Source organism: Symphalangus syndactylus, chromosome 4 (genome assembly GCF_028878055.3).
Source record: "Symphalangus syndactylus isolate Jambi chromosome 4, NHGRI_mSymSyn1-v2.1_pri, whole genome shotgun sequence".
In the NCBI taxonomy this organism is placed as follows: Eukaryota; Metazoa; Chordata; class Mammalia; order Primates; family Hylobatidae; genus Symphalangus; species Symphalangus syndactylus.
In genome coordinates, this window is record NC_072426.2 from 163,015,216 (window position 1) to 163,030,647 (window position 15,432).

The following is a 15,432-nucleotide window of genomic DNA, read 5'->3' on the forward strand; positions in this document are numbered from 1 at the left end:
CATGGTGATGGAGTGGCTGGGGTCCTACTTGCCCACCCTTCATTGCTGGTTCAGAGCCAGCTGTCTGGCCACATTCCTACCCCGAGATGGGACTTTGGGAACATTGTCCACCAGGGTCACTAACCCCTTTTAAAGTTCCAGAAACATGGCCAGCTGGTCCCCTAGAAGTTTGGCACATGGGATAAGCCAAAGCTTGCCTTCAGGAACAGGTTTTTCACCACGTCGCTGCCCAAGGCCCAGGGCATCCCCAAGTTCATGTGATGCCTGCCTGCCATGTCCACAGCCCATGCCGACCCCTCCTGGAGCCACTGGAATGCTTGTTCCTGGGCATGCAATAAGCCCAGACAGCTTCAGCCTTGCAGGACACCTATGCGCATCTGGCAGCAGTAGCCAGAGGGCCCATGAAAAGTTGGAGGTGAAACCAGATGCTGTGAAAATATTTTATTAGGCAAAACTGCATATTAAAGTGCTTTAAAATGCAGCAGGAGGAGAGGTGAAGACACAAACGAACAAGTGCGTAGCCACACATGGCTGTCAGAACACAGTTAAGAATCCACACTGCTTCCCCCCTTTACCTAGAAAAGGAGAGTTCTAGACCACCTCCTCCTCAGCACACTCCTCAAACTCCTCCTCCGCCGTGGCATCCTGATGTTGCTGATATTCAGACACCAGGTCGTTCATGTTGCTCTCAGCCTCAGTGAATTCCATCTCATCCATGCCCTCGCCCGTGTACCAGTGGAGAAAGGCCTTGTGCCTGAACGTTGCTGTAAACTGCTGAGACACGCTTGAAGAGTTCCTGGATGGCCGTATTATTCCCAATGAAGGTGGCAGACATTTTCAGCCACCAGGGTGGGATGTCACAGACGGCTGTTTTTACTTTGTTGGGGAGCCAGTCAGCAAAGTAGCTGCTGTTCTTATTTTGAATGTTGACCATTTGTTCACCCACCTCCCTCATGGGCATGCGACCCCTGAAAATGGCAGCCGCCGTTAGGTAGCTGCCATGGCGGGGGTCGCATGCAGCCATCATATTCTTAGCATCGAACATCTGCTGGGTAAGCTCAGCCACAGTCAAGGCCCGGTACTGCTGGCTGCCCCGGCTGGTCACTGGGGCAAAGCCAGGCATGAAGAAATGCAACCGGGGAAATGGGACCATGTTCACGGCCAGCTTCCGCAGGTCAGCATTCAGCTGGCCGGGGAAGCGCAGGCACGTGGTGACCCCACTCATGGTAGCAGACACCAGGTGGTTCAGGTCACCATAGGTGGGTGTGGGCAGTTTTAGTGTCCTGGAACATATGTCATATAGCGCTTCGTTATCTATGCAGAAGGTCTCGTCCGCATGTTCTATGAGCTGGTGGACTGAGAGGGTGGCGTTGTAGGGCTCCACCACGGTGTCTGACACCTTGGGCGAGGGCAGGATGCTGAATGTGTTTATGATCCTGTCTGGGTACTCCTCCCGGATCTTACTGAGCAGAAGGGTACCCATCCCAGACCCAGTCCCGCCACCCAGGGAGTGGGTCAGCTGGAAACCCTGCAGGCAGTCACAGCTCTCCGCCTCCTTTCTGACAACGTCCATCACTGACCCCATCACCTCCGCGCCTTCTGTGTAGTGTCCCTTGGCCCAGTTGTTTCCGGCCCCACACTGACCTGTAAGACAGTACAGCCAGTCACTCGATGGCCACGTGTACGGTCATCAGTGGTCACCACCATAACGCAGAAAGCACCAGTGTCACGTGTGAGGTGAAGGCACCATTCGCCCTGCAGGTGGAGCAAGTGAAACCCCCTCCCCTGAGTTACAGGACAGCAGCTTCCCCTGTTAGGAATTAAGTCAGGAGTCAAACCTGAGACGGGCTAACAGACCTCGCTGCAGGCGGCTCCTGCCCATTTTCAGGGAAGGCAGAAGCCACGGCCCCAGCTCAGCTCCCTGCAGGGAGTTTACAGCAGTAGCTCCTCACCTCGAGGAGACACCCGGGCCTTCCTCCCAAAGCCCGTTTAGGAGAAGCAGATCGAGCAACTCGACTGGGAGGATAGGAGGGTGTTCAGGGGCCCTGGCTCCACAGTGCCCACAGCGATGACCTTGGGGCACTCGTGGATTTTGAGCTGCCCTGACCCCAGTCCTCCCCCGCAGCTCACCGAAGATGAAGTTGTCTGGCCTGAAGATCTGCCCGTAGGGCCCTGAGCGCACAGAGTCCATGGTGCCCGGCTCCAGATCCATGAGCACAGCGCGGGGCACGTACCTGCCACCTGAGGGGCGGGAGGGCATTAGCAGGGGAGGGCCGCGTTCCCAGGAGGGCGGTGGGGGAAGGACGGGGTCTCACTGCTGGCCTCATTGTAGTACACGTTGATGCGCTCCAGCTGCAGGTGGCTGTCCCCGTGGTAGGTGCCAGCGGACTCAATGGCATGTTCATCAGAAATCACCTCCCAGAACTGCCAGAGATGGGAGGGGCCGGAGGGGCCAGGGCTGAGTCACGGAGGCGCCCCAGCCCCTCTCCCACCCCCACCCTCATCCGCACCCCCATCCCTAGGCCACCGTGTCCCTGGGGTCCACCCCGGCTGCCTCGCCAGCACCCAGTTCCACCACGTCCCCGGCAGGGAGCCCAGGGTCCGCAATGCAGGGGCACCGCCCCGCCACTGCCAACATCTTCCCTGGCCACCAGGTAGGCCCGGGCCGGGCCCTCAGAGCCCCGGCTCCCAACCTTGACGCCAATCTGGTTCCCGCACTGCCCAGCCTGCGTGAGCACAATCTCCCTCATGGCCAAGGCGGGATTAGGGCGGCAGGAGAAACGCGAGGAGGAGCAGATGCGTAGCGACCCAATCCGCCCTCCGCCAACGCTTAAATAGCCCCGCGCCCACCTCACTCAGCCTCGGATTGGGCTCCCAGAATAAGCAACATCTTTGCTTCCACACAGGTGCACCCACCTGTGAATCCCCTGACGCTGAACGTCCGTTGGAGAGCTCAGGTGTCCTTGCTGTGGTCCTTTCCAAGTTGGGGAAAGCTGCTCAGCTGGAAAACTTCCTCCCACGTCTTTAGTGAGACTAGATCCCTAGCTGAGCTGCAACTGAATTTTCCTCCCATGTGGGAGGGGAAGACTCTTGTTTCCATATTCACAGAGTGCCTTTGCACCTGTCCTAGATTGATGACATATTTGTGTAATGGATGAGTCCTTTCATCTATCAGGCAATCTGTGGTTAGGAAAGGCCTTCCATATGTTAACTCAACAGGACTTAATTATAAGTTTTACTTCGGAGCAGTTCAAACCCGCAGTAAGCTATGGGTGTTAGAGATAGTCAGGCTCTGATTTAGATAGAGTCTTCTTTACAGTGGGATTAGCCCTTTCACCTTTCCCGAGGACTGCGGTCTCCAGCAGAGTGAAGCTGATATTGGATTCTTAAAGCTGAGGATAGGTGATGGGTTACGCCTGCTGTGGAACATGGGCAATTGTCACTTTGCAGGCTTTTAGATTACCCAGACTGAGGAGTTATTCTGGTAAACATTTTTCAGATGGGGTGGGGAATGCCTCAATCTAACCAGTGACGGTATCAGTAAGCATTAGCAAATATTTGAATCTCCTGCAGAAAGGCATCAGGGTAAATTAGAGTTGCCAGTTCTCACCTGGATACGTTCCTCAATTTTGGACAGGTTTAACTGGAGAAGGAGAAAATTGCTGGCCGTTTGGGTCATGTCAGGCACTGAGCTCACAGTGCTGAGTCACCTGTTTTAGTGTTTTGAAAAGATTTACCCCTATAAACAAATGAGACATTAACAGAAACAAAGAATCCCTTCTGGGGTGAAAAGAATCATGAAAGTGCTGAGTTATATTCCTATGATTGGTACACGGCATTAGTAATTTATTACCATCATTCAGCCAGTCAGAGGGGCCCTGGACTGAAATGAATCCCTGGCCCATTTTTGTTCTTCTTCAGAGTGTTCTGGCCCAGTTCTACGTATGCTGACCAGCACGCCCATAAGCTTCATTGGCCCTTTCAGTGCAGGACCCTTGGCTACAGCATCTACAAGGGCATGTCCTTTTACATGGTCAGTCTCTCTTTTGATGTCCTCTGCAATTAATTATAGTCACTTTTTGGCAGCAAAGCAGCATTCTAACAAGCTCAAAATCTGAATGATGTATGGAAAAGCCCTTGGGGGCCAGGAGTCCCTACCCATTCCAAATCGCAGCATAAGCATGAAGCGCTAAAAAATCTTACTTGGAATCAGTGTAAATGTTAACTTTTAAATCCTTTCCCAACTGCAGGGGCCTAGTAAGTTCAATTAACTCAGCTTTTTGAGCTGAGGTCGAGGCCAGCAAGGCTTGTGCCTTGATTCTCTTGTGCTGACTAATTATAGCATATCTAGCCCTCCTGTTTTCCTGACGCATAAAACAACTCGCATCTGCTAACCACTCTTCCTTGGGATGGTCAAGGGGCTTATCTCTCTTAAGGCTGGCCTGCTAGAATCAATTTGTTTCATAACGTGTGACATGCTTTGGCTGTGTCCCCAGTCAAATCTTTTTTTTTTTTTTTTTTTTTCTTTTTTTTTTAATTTTTTTTTTTATTTTTATTTTTATTTTTATTTTTATTTTTTTTTTTTATTATACTTTAGGGTTTTAGGGTACATGTGCACAATGTGCAGGTTTGTTACATATGTATCCATGTGCCATGTTGATTTCCTGCACCCATTAATTGGTCATTTAGCATTAGGTGTATCTCCTGATGCTGTCCCTCCCCCCTCCCCCCACCCCACAACAGTCCCCGGAGCGTGATGTTCCCCTTCCTGTGTCCATGAGTTCTCATTGTTCAATTCCCACCTATGAGTGAGAACATGCGGTGTTTGGTTTTTTGTCCTTGTGATAGTTTACTGAGAATGATGTTTTCCAGTTTCATCCATGTCCCTACAAAGGACACGAACTCATCATTTTTTATGGCTGCATAATATTCCATGGTGTATATGTGCCACATTTTCTTAATCCAGTCTATCGTTGTTGGACATTTGGGTTGGTTCCAACTCTTTGCTATTGTGAATAGTGCCGCAATAAACATACGTGTGCATGTGTCTTTATAGCAGCATGATTTATAGTCCTTTGGGTATATACCCAGTAATGGGATGGCTGGGTCAAATGGTATTTCTAGTTCGAGATCCCTGAGGAATCGCCACACTGACTTCCACAATGGTTGAACTAGTTTACAGTCCCACCAACAGTGTAAAAGTGTTCCTATTTCTCCACATCCTCTCCAGCACCTGTTGTTTCCTGATTTTTTAATGATGGCCATTCTAACTGGTGTGAGATGGTATCTCACTGTGGTTTTGATTTGCATTTCTCTGATGGCCAGTGATGAGGAGCATTTCTTCATGTGTTTTTTGGCTGCATAAATGTCTTCTTTTGAGAAGTGTCTGTTCATGTCCTCTGCCCACTTTTTGATGGGGTTGTTTGTTTTTTTCTTGTAAATTTGTTTGAGTTCGTTGTAGATTCTGGATATTAGCCCTTTGTCAGATGAGTAGGTTGCAAAAATTTTCTCCCATTGTGTAGGTTGCCTGTTCACTCTGATGATAGTTTCTTTTGCTGTGCAGAAGCTCTTTAGTTTAATGAGATCCCATTTGTCGATTTTGGCTTTTGTCGCCATTGCTTTTGGTGTTTTAGACATGAAGTCCTTGCCCACGCCTATGTCCTGAATGGTATTGCCTAGGTTTTCTTGTAGGATTTTAATGGTTTTAGGTCTAACATATAAGTCTTTAATCCATCTTGAATTAATTTTTGTATAAGGTGTAAGGAAGGGATCCAGTTGCAGCTTTCTACATATGGCTAGCCAGTTTTCCCAGCACCATTTATTAAATAGGGAATCCTTTCCCCATTTCTTGTTTTTGTCAGGTTTGTCAAAGATCAGATAGTTGTAGCTATGTGGCATCATTTCTGAGGGCTCTGTTCTGTTCCATTGATCTATGTCTCTGTTGTGGTACCAGTACCATGCTGTTTTGGTTACTGTAGCCTTGTAGTATAGTTTAAAGTCAGGTAGCGTGATGCCTCCAGCTTTGTTCTTTTGGCTTAGGATTGACTTGGCGATGCGGGCTCTTTTTTGGTTCCATATGAACTTTAAAGTAGTTTTTTCCAATTCTGTGAAGAAAGTCATTGGTAGCTTGATGGGGATGGCATTGAATCTATAAATTACCTTGGGCAGTATGGCCATTTTCACGATATTGATTCTTCCAACCCATGAGCATGGAATGTTCTTCCATTTGTTTGTATCCTCTTTTATTTCATTGAGCAGTGGTTTGTAGTTCTCCTTGAAGAGGTCCTTCACATCCCTGGTAAGTTGGATTCCTAGGTATTTTATTCTCTTTGAAGCAATTGTGAATGGGAGTTCACTCATGATTTGGCTCTCTGTTTGTCTGTTATTGGTGTACAAGAATGCTTGTGATTTTTGTACATTAATTTTGTATCCTGAGACTTTGCTGAAGTTGCTAATCAGCTTAAGGAGATTTTGGGCTGAGACAATGGGGTTTTCTAGATATACAATCATGTCATCTGCAAACAGGGACAATTTGACTTCCTCTTTTCCTAATTGAATACCCTTTATTTCCTTCTCCTGCCTGATTGCTCTGGCCAGAACTTCCAGCACTATGTTGAATAGTAGCGGTGAGAGAGGGCATCCCTGTCTTGTGCCAGTTTTCAGAGGGAATGCTTCCAGTTTTTGCCCATTCAGTATGATATTGGCTGTGGGTTTGTTGTAGATAGCTCTTATTATTTTGAGATACGTCCCATCAATACCTAATTTATTGAGAGTTTTTAGCATGAAGGGTTGTTGAATTTTGTCAAAGGCCTTTTCTGCATCTATTGAGATAATCATGTGGTTTTTGTCTTTGGTTCTGTTTATATGCTGGATTACATTTATTGATTTGCGTATGTTGAACCAGCCTTGCATCCCAGGGATGAAGCCCACTTGATCATGGTGGATAAGCTTTTTGATGTGCTGCTGGATTCGGTTTGCCAGTATTTTATTGAGGATTTTTGCATCAATGTTCATCAAGGATATTGGTCTGAAATTCTCTTTTTTGGTTATGTCTCTGCCAGGTTTTGGTATCAGGACGATGCTGGCTTCGTAAAATGTGTTAGGGAGGATTCCCTCTTTTTCTATCGATTGGAATAGTTTCAGAAGGAATGGTACCAGTTCCTCCTTGTACCTCTGGTAGAATTCAGCTGTGAATCCATCAGGTCCTGGACTCTTTTTGGTTGGTAAGCTATTGATTATTGCCACAATTTCAGGACCTGTTATTGGTCTATTCAGAGATTCAACTTCTTCCTGGTTTAGTCTTGGGAGGGTGTATTTGTCGAGGAATTTATCCATTTCTTCCAGATTTTCTAGTTTATTTGCATAGAGGTGTTTGTAGTATTCTCTGATGGTAGATTGTATTTCTGTGGGATCGGTGGTGATATCCCCTTTTTCGTTTTTTATTGCATCTATTTGATTCTTCTCTCTTTTCTTCTTTATTAGTCTTGCTAGCGGTCCATCAATTTTGTTGATCTTTTCAAAAAACCAGCTCCTAGATTCATTAATTTTTTGAAGGGTTTTTTGTGTCTCTATTTCCTTCAGTTCTGCTCTGATTTTAGTTATTTCTAGCCTTCTGCTAGCTTTTGAATGTGTTTGCTCTTGCTTTTCTAGTTCTTTTAATTGTGATGTTAGGGTGTCAATTTTGGATCTTTCCTGCTTTCTCTTGTGGGCATTTAGTGCTATAAATTTCCCTCTACACACTGCTTTGAACGTGTCCCAGAGATTCTGGTATGTTGTGTCTTTGTTCTCGTTGGTTTCAAAGAACATCTTTATTTCTGCCTTCATTTCATTATGTACCCAATAGTCATTCAGGAGCAGGTTGTTCAGTTTCCATGTAGTTGAGCGGTTTTGACTGAGTTTCTTAATCCTGAGTTCTAGTTTGATTGCACTGTGGTCTGAGAGACAGTTTGTTATAATCTCTGTTCTTTTACATTTGCTGAGAAGAGCTTTACTTCCAACTATGTGGTCAATTTTGGAATAGGTGTGGTGTGGTGCTGAAAAAAATGTATATTCTGTTGATTTGGGGTGGAGAGTTCTGTAGATGTCTATTAGGTCCACTTTATGTAGAGCTGAGTTCAATTCCTGGATATCCTTGTTAACTTTCTGTCTCGTTGATCTGTCTAATGCTGACAGTGGGGTGTTAAAATCTCCCATTATTATTGTGTGGGAGTTTAAGTCCCTTTGTAGGTCGCTGAGGACTTGCTTTATGAATCTGGGTGCTCCTGTGTTGGGTGCATATATATTTAGGATAGTTAGCTCTTCTTGTTGAATTGATCCCTTTACCATTATGTAATGGCCTTCTTTGTCTCTTTTGATCTTTGTTGGTTTAAAGTCTATTTTATCAGAGACTAGGATTGCAACCCCTGCCTTTTTTTGTTTTCCAGTTGCTTGATAGATCTTCCTCCATCCCTTTATTTTGAGTCTATGTGTGTCTCTGCACGTGAGATGGGTTTCCTGAATACAGCACACTGATGGGTCCTGACTCCTTATCCAGTTTGCCAGTCTGTGTCTTTTGATTGGAGCATTTAGCCCATTTACATTTAACGTGAATATTGTTATGTGTGAATCTGATCCTGTCATTATGATGTTAGTTGGTTATTTTGCTCGTTAGTTGCTATAGTTTCTTCCTAGCCTCGATGGTCTTTACAATTTGGCATGTTTTTGCAGTGGCTGGTACCGGTTGTTCCTTTCCATGTTTAGTGCTTCCTTCAGGAGCTCTTTTAGGGCCGGCCTGGTGGTGACAAAATCACTCAGCGTTTGCTTGTCTGTAAAGTATTTTATTTCTCCTTCACTTATGAAGCTTAGTTTGGCGGGGTAGGAAATTCTGGGTTGAAAATTCTTTTCTTTAAGAATGTTGAATATCGGCCCCCACTCTCTTCTGGCTTGTAGAGTTTCTGCTGAGAGATCAGCTGTTAGTCTGATGGGCTTCCCTTTGTGGGTAACCCGACCTTTCTCTCTGGCTGCCCTTAACATTTTTTCCTTCATTTCCACTTTGGTGAATCTGACAATTATGTGTCTTGGAGTTGCCCTTCTCGAGGAGTATCTTTGTGGCGTTCTCTGTATTTCCTGAATCTGAATGCTGGCCTGCCTTGCTAGATTGGGGAAGTTCTCCTGGACAATATCTTGCAGAGTGTTTTCCAACTTGGTTCCATTCTCCCCATCATTTTCAGGTACACCAATCAGACGTAGGTTTGGTCTTTTCACATAGTCCCAAATTTCTTGGAGGCTTTGTTCATTTCTTTTTATTCTTTTTTCTCTAAACTTCCCTTCTCTCTTCATTTCATTCATTTCATCTTCAATCAGCGATACCCTTTCTTCCAGTTGATCGCATCTGCTACTGAGGCTTCTGCATTCTTCGCGTAGTTCTCGAAACTTGGCTTTCAGCTCCATCATCTCCTTGAAGCCCTTCTCTCCATTGGTTATTCTAGTTATCCATTCTTCTAATTTTTTTTCAAAGTTTTTAACTTCTTTGCTATTGTTTTGAATTTCCTCTCGTAGCTCAGAGTAGTTTGATCGTCTGAAGCCTTCTTCTCTCAACTCATCAAAGTCATCCTCCATCCAGCTTTGTTCCGTTGCTGGTGAGGAACTGCGTTCCTTTGGAGGAGGAGAGGTGCTCTGTTTTTTAGAGTTTCCAGTTTTTTTGGTCTGTTTTTTCCCCATCTTTGTGGTTTTGTCTACTTTTTGTCTTCGATGATGGTGATGTACAGATGGGTTTTTGGTGTGGATGTCCTTTCTGTTTGTTAATTTTCCTTCTACCAGACAAGACCCTCAGCTGCAGGTCTGTTGGAGTTTACTAGAGGTCCACTCCAGACCCTGTTTGGCTGGGTGTCAGCAGCGGTGGCTGCAGAACAGCGGATTTTCGTGAGACCACAAATTCAGCTGTCTGATAGTTCCCCTGAAAGTTTTGTCTCAGAGGAGTACCCGGTTGAATGAGGTGTCAGTCTGTCCCACTGGGGGGGTGCCTCCCAGTTAGGCTGCTCAGGGGTGAGGGACCCACTTTAGGAGGCAGTCTGTCCGTTCTCAGATCTCCAGCTGCGTGCTGGGAGAACCACTACTCTCTTCAAAGCTGTCAGTCAGACAGGGATATTTAAGGCTGTGGAGGTTCTCGCTGAGTTTTTGGTTGTCTGTGCCCTGCCCCCAGAGGTGGAGCCTACAGAGGCAGGCGGGCCTCCTTGAGCTGTGGTGGGCTCCACCCAGTTCGAGTTTCCTGGTTGCTTTGTTTACCTAAGCAAGCCTGGGCAATGGCGGGCGCCCCTCCCCCAGCCTCGTTGCCGCCTTGCAGCGTGATCTCAGACTGCTGTGCTAGCAATCAGCAAGACTCTGTGGGCATAGGACCCTCCGAGCCAGGTGCGGGACACAATCTCCTAGTGTGCCGTTTTCCAGGCCCGTTGGAAAAGCGCAGTATTAGGACGGGACTGACCCGATATTCCAGGTGCCGTCTGTTTTCCCTTTCTTTGACTAGGAAAGGGAACTCCCTGACCCCTTGCGCTTCCCGAGTGAGGCAATGCCTCGCCCTGCTTCGGCTCGCGCACAGTGCGCTTCACCGGCTGTCCTGAACCCACTGTTAGGCACTCCCTAGTGAGATGAAACCGGTACCTCAAGCAGAAATGCAGAAATCACCCGTCTTCTGTGTCGCTGGGGCTGGGAGCTGGAGACCGGAGCTGTTCCTATTCGGCCATCTTGGCTCCACCCCCACTGTCCCCAGTCAAATCTTATCTTGAATTGTAGCTCCCCTAATTCCCATATATGGTGGGAGGGACCCATTGGGAGGTAATCGAATCGGGGGATGGGTCTTTTCCATGCTGTTCTCGTGACAGTGAATAAGCCTCATGAGATCTGATGGTTTGCTTATTTATTTTTGAGACAGAGTCTTGCTCTGTTGCTCAGGCTGGAGTACAATGGTGCGATCTTGGCTCACTGCAACTTCTGACTCTTGGGTTCAAGCGATTCTCCTGTCTCAGCTTCCCCAGTAGCTGGGATTACAGGCGCCCACCACCGTGCCTGTCTAATTTTTGTATTTTTAGCATAGACGGGTTTTCACCATGTTGGCCAGGCTGGCCTCCACCTCCTCACCTCAGGTCATCCACTGCCTTGGCCTCCCAAAGTGCTGGGATAACAGCGGAAGGTTTTATAAAGGGGAGTTCACCTCAGGTCATCCACTGCCTTGGACTCCCACAGTGCTGGGATTACAGCTGATGGTTTTATAAAGGGGAGTTTCCCTACACAAGCTCTTTTGCCTGCTGCCGTGTAAGAGATGTGACTTTGCTCCTCATTTGCCTTCTGCCATGAGCGTGAGGCCTCCCTGACCATGTGCAACTGTGAGTCAATTAAGCCTCTTTTCTTTATAAATTACCCAGCCTCAGATATGTCTTTATTAGCCGCATGAGAACAGACTAATACAACCTGCATGCCAGAAAGGCTGGGATCACCTGTGGACTCTGGCCGATAAGTAGCTGGGTTTATGGTTTGGCAGGCTTTAAGGGTTATGTCTGGAGTGTCCAGCAATAAGGCCTGACACTTTCATAAATATTCTCCTATTATCCACTGCTGCCCTTTAGCTTCTAGGACCACCTTCCCTTGGTGTGGGGTCAAAAACCTGTAGGTGCTGTTCTAATGTTAGTTTATTAGCTTTGCCTACTAGAAAAGTGGTAGCAGCAATAGCTCTAAGACATCAAGGCCACCCTGAGGCCACCTGGTTTATCTGCTTAGAAAATTAGGCTACTGGCCTTGGAATGTTCCCCAGTTTTGGGACAAGGTTACCCAAGGCCTATGCCTTGCTTTTTGGCCACATAAAGAAGAAATGGTTCATCCAACTTGGGGACTCCCAGGGCTACAGCAGAGCCCAATTTCTCCTTGAGAGTATTGAAGGTTTGCTTGCTGTTCTAATTACATTCTAGGAGCTCTAAATCTTTCCCTGTAGTGTATCATATAAAGGCTTGGCTACATGTCCAAATCTGGGCACCCATAAGCAGCAGTACCCAGCCATCTCCTAAAAAAGCCCACAGTCATTTGTTGGACTGGGACCCCTGGATGACTAAAATAACTTTTTTATCTTCTGGGGATGTTGATCAGTTCCAGAGGTTAAGACAGATTCCAAGTATTTAAGTCTTTGAGTCAAAATCTGAGCCCTGTATGGTGATGCCCTGTTTCTGCAACTTCCCAGGAAATTTACCAACCTAACAGTATTATTATCTGAGTCTTCTTTAGTTGGGCTAGCAATGTGCAAGTCACTTACATACTGAATAATTGTGTCCCTTTCCAATTGTAGATTTCTTAAATCCTTAGCTAGAGCATTTTCAAATAAGTTGGGGCTATCCCAGAACCCTTCAGAGATGACTGTCCAGGTTAGTTTTGAGGCTGAATCCATATCTGGATCAGTCCATTCAAAGGCAAACATATTATGTATCTGGATGCATTGAGATGCAGAAAAATGCATCTTTCGGATTTAAGAATGTAAACCAGCTTGCATCCCCTGGGACTTGGGGATAATGAGGTGTATGGAGACAACTGCATTTCTAAATGCTCTAAGGGTTCTGACAAAACTGTACTTGCCATTAAGCTTTTTATCTGGTAACATGCGAGTATTGTAAGGAGACTCTTATGGCCTTAATAACTCATATGGCAAGAATTTGGCAATAAGGGGTTGAATTTCCCCTCATGCTTCTTGCCTTAAAATGTATTGTCTCTTCTGAGGGTGAGGAGCACTAGCCTGAAGTTGGATTTGAATGGGGGAGGTGTTTAGTGCATTTCCCAGAGCCTGTGTGGCCCATACCTCAAGATTTACTTGAGACAATACCTCAGGTGATAAATGTGACAGCTCATTCTTAACTTATTTTTTTCCCCTGAGGGGTCAGGAACAAAGGTAACACTTTCTATGCTTTATGATCTGTGAAGGTGACCATGACTTGGTCTCCTGAGTCAATAAACCTCTCCCCAGTAAGAGGTCAGGCATTCAGACAGTACTAAAAAGGCAGGCGAGAAACCCACAGGCCCCGGAGGACAACTTAGAAGATACAAAAAGCAGTGTTTTGGGGCTTGTCCATTATGAGAAGACAGGAGCTCATTGTATTGAATCAGGACAGAGTCATCTGCTCCCACACCTAATACGAAGTTAATACTCCTACCTGCCACTTCAAGAGTCACCTGAGGCTCCTCCACCTCTCAATAGCTAATAGTCCAATGGGAGTGGAGGCAGGAAGTATCAGGCCCTCCCACTTTTGAGTCTGCTGGGCTCTGACAATGGCTCCCTTGGAAGCACAGTGCATTTCCTTCGGCAGTGGCCGACCTTCTTACAGAAGGCAGATTGATTTATATCCAAGGCACAGTGGTCCAGAGGCACAGACTGGGACTTTCACCTTCTCACTTCCTCTGTGAGGGCTGGGGTTAAGGGGCTGCCTCTGAAGTGGTGGAGAGCACAAGGCTGCAGCTAGAAGCTGGGCCTCTTGGGAGACTTGGTTTATTTTATGTTTTCTCTGCCCTATTCCTGTGATGGAAAACTGCAAAATCCAAATCTAAAATCTGATCCATGGGAGTCTGGAAGCTTAAGGCTGCTTTTGGCGGCTTCCTGCAGATATCAGAAGCAGGCTTGGCTATAAAGTAAACTCCTAGCAATGCCTGTCCCTTCTTGGAGTCAGGGTTAGTGTTAGTGTATTTTCTCAAGGTCTAAATTATCCACCCTTGTAATAAGGCTAGGTTTTCATCTTTTCTGAGTAATTTCCCAGATTTTATAAAAATTAAAAAGCTTTAGCACAGTTTTTTATTCCTTCAAGGAGTCAAATTATCATAATTTTTCCTCTCTATATCCCACTTTCTTCCTAATTCATTTGTCTTTTCTAGAATCTAGTTCTCTTTTGGGTCCTAGTCAGGCACTGCCGTGCCTCCTACTTGATAGATGTCATGTCCTTGGTTGCAGGCTGCCACCCTATTAGCATGTGCTCTAGCCACTCACATAACACACTGCTTTTCTTTTTTCCTTTTCTTATTATACTTTTTAAGTTTTAGGGTACATGTGCACAACGTGCAGGTTTGTTACATATGTATACATGTGTCATGTTGGTGTGCTGCACCCATTAACTCGTCATTTAGCACTAGGTATATCTCCTAATGCTATCCCTCCCCCCTCTTCTCACCCCACAACAGGCCCCAGTGTGTGATGTTCCCCTTCCTGTGTCCATGTGTTCTCATTGTTCAATTCCCACCTATGAGTGAGAACATGCTGTGTTTGTTTTTTTGTCCTTGCGATAGTTGGCTGAGAATGATGGTTTCCAGCTTCATCCATGTCCCTACAAAAGACATGAACTCATCCTTTTTTATGGCTGCATAGTATTCCATGGTGTATATGTGCCATATTTTCTTAATCCAGTCTATCATTGATGGACACTTGGGTTGGTTCCAAGTCTTTGCTATTGTGAATAGTGCTGCAATAAACATATGTGTGCATGTGTCTTTATAGCAGCATGATTTATAATCCTTTGGGTATATACCCAGTAATAGGATGGCTGGGTCAAACAGTATTTCTAGTTCTAGATCCCTGAAGAATCACGACACTGACTTCCACAATGGTTGAACTAGTTTACAGTCCCACCAATAGTGTAAAAGTGTTCCTATTTCTCCACATCCTCTCCAGCACCTGTTGTTTCCTGACTTTTTAATGATCACCATTCTAACTGGTGTGAGATGGTATCTCATTGTGGTTTTGATTTGCATTTTTCTGATGGCTAGTGATGATGAGCATTTTTTCATGTGTCCGTTGGCTGCATAAATGTCTTCTTTTGAGAAGTGTCTGTTCATATCCTTCACTCAGTGGGGTTGTTTTTTTTTCTTGTAAATTTGTTTGAGTTCTTTGCAGAAATAGCTATACTTATGACCTTATGGTTAAGAAATGAGAGAAAACTGTTAAGAAAAAGTCTCACGTTCTCCATCTTGAGGCTAATTGTTTGCAGAGGGTTGTCATAAAAGAGGCTGTCACTAAACAGGCATGGCTGATCTTATCATGTAGGGCTGTTAAATATCACATTTCAACTTCTAGTCATAATGATGAAGAGGTTATTGCTATAAACTAAATATAAAAATAAATAAATAAACTAAAAATAAATTTCTAAGCCCCTATTGACTAAACGGACACCTCTTCTTGGATAAGGACTTTCCAAAGTTAACCTGAAAAGCTAGTTCAAGCCATGGGTCACACATGCCTCATTATACTCTCCTCCCTTTGGTTTTAATTTTAATTTCAATTTTTAATTTATTTTTGTGGGTACATTGTTGGTGTATATATTTGACATACTTTGATATTGGCATGCAGTGAGTAATGCATAATAAAACATGTGGTATCCATCCCCTCAAGCTTTTATAGCTTGGGTTATAAACAATCCAATTATACTCTTTTAGTTTTTA

General features: G+C 45.6%; 1 pseudogene; it reads right to left on the bottom strand.

The window, feature by feature from the left end:
• Positions 1-426: 426 nt before the first annotated feature.
• The window catches only part of LOC129481355 (tubulin beta-8 chain-like), a 33,531-nt pseudogene continuing 18,525 nt past the window's right edge, over positions 427-15,432 (bottom strand).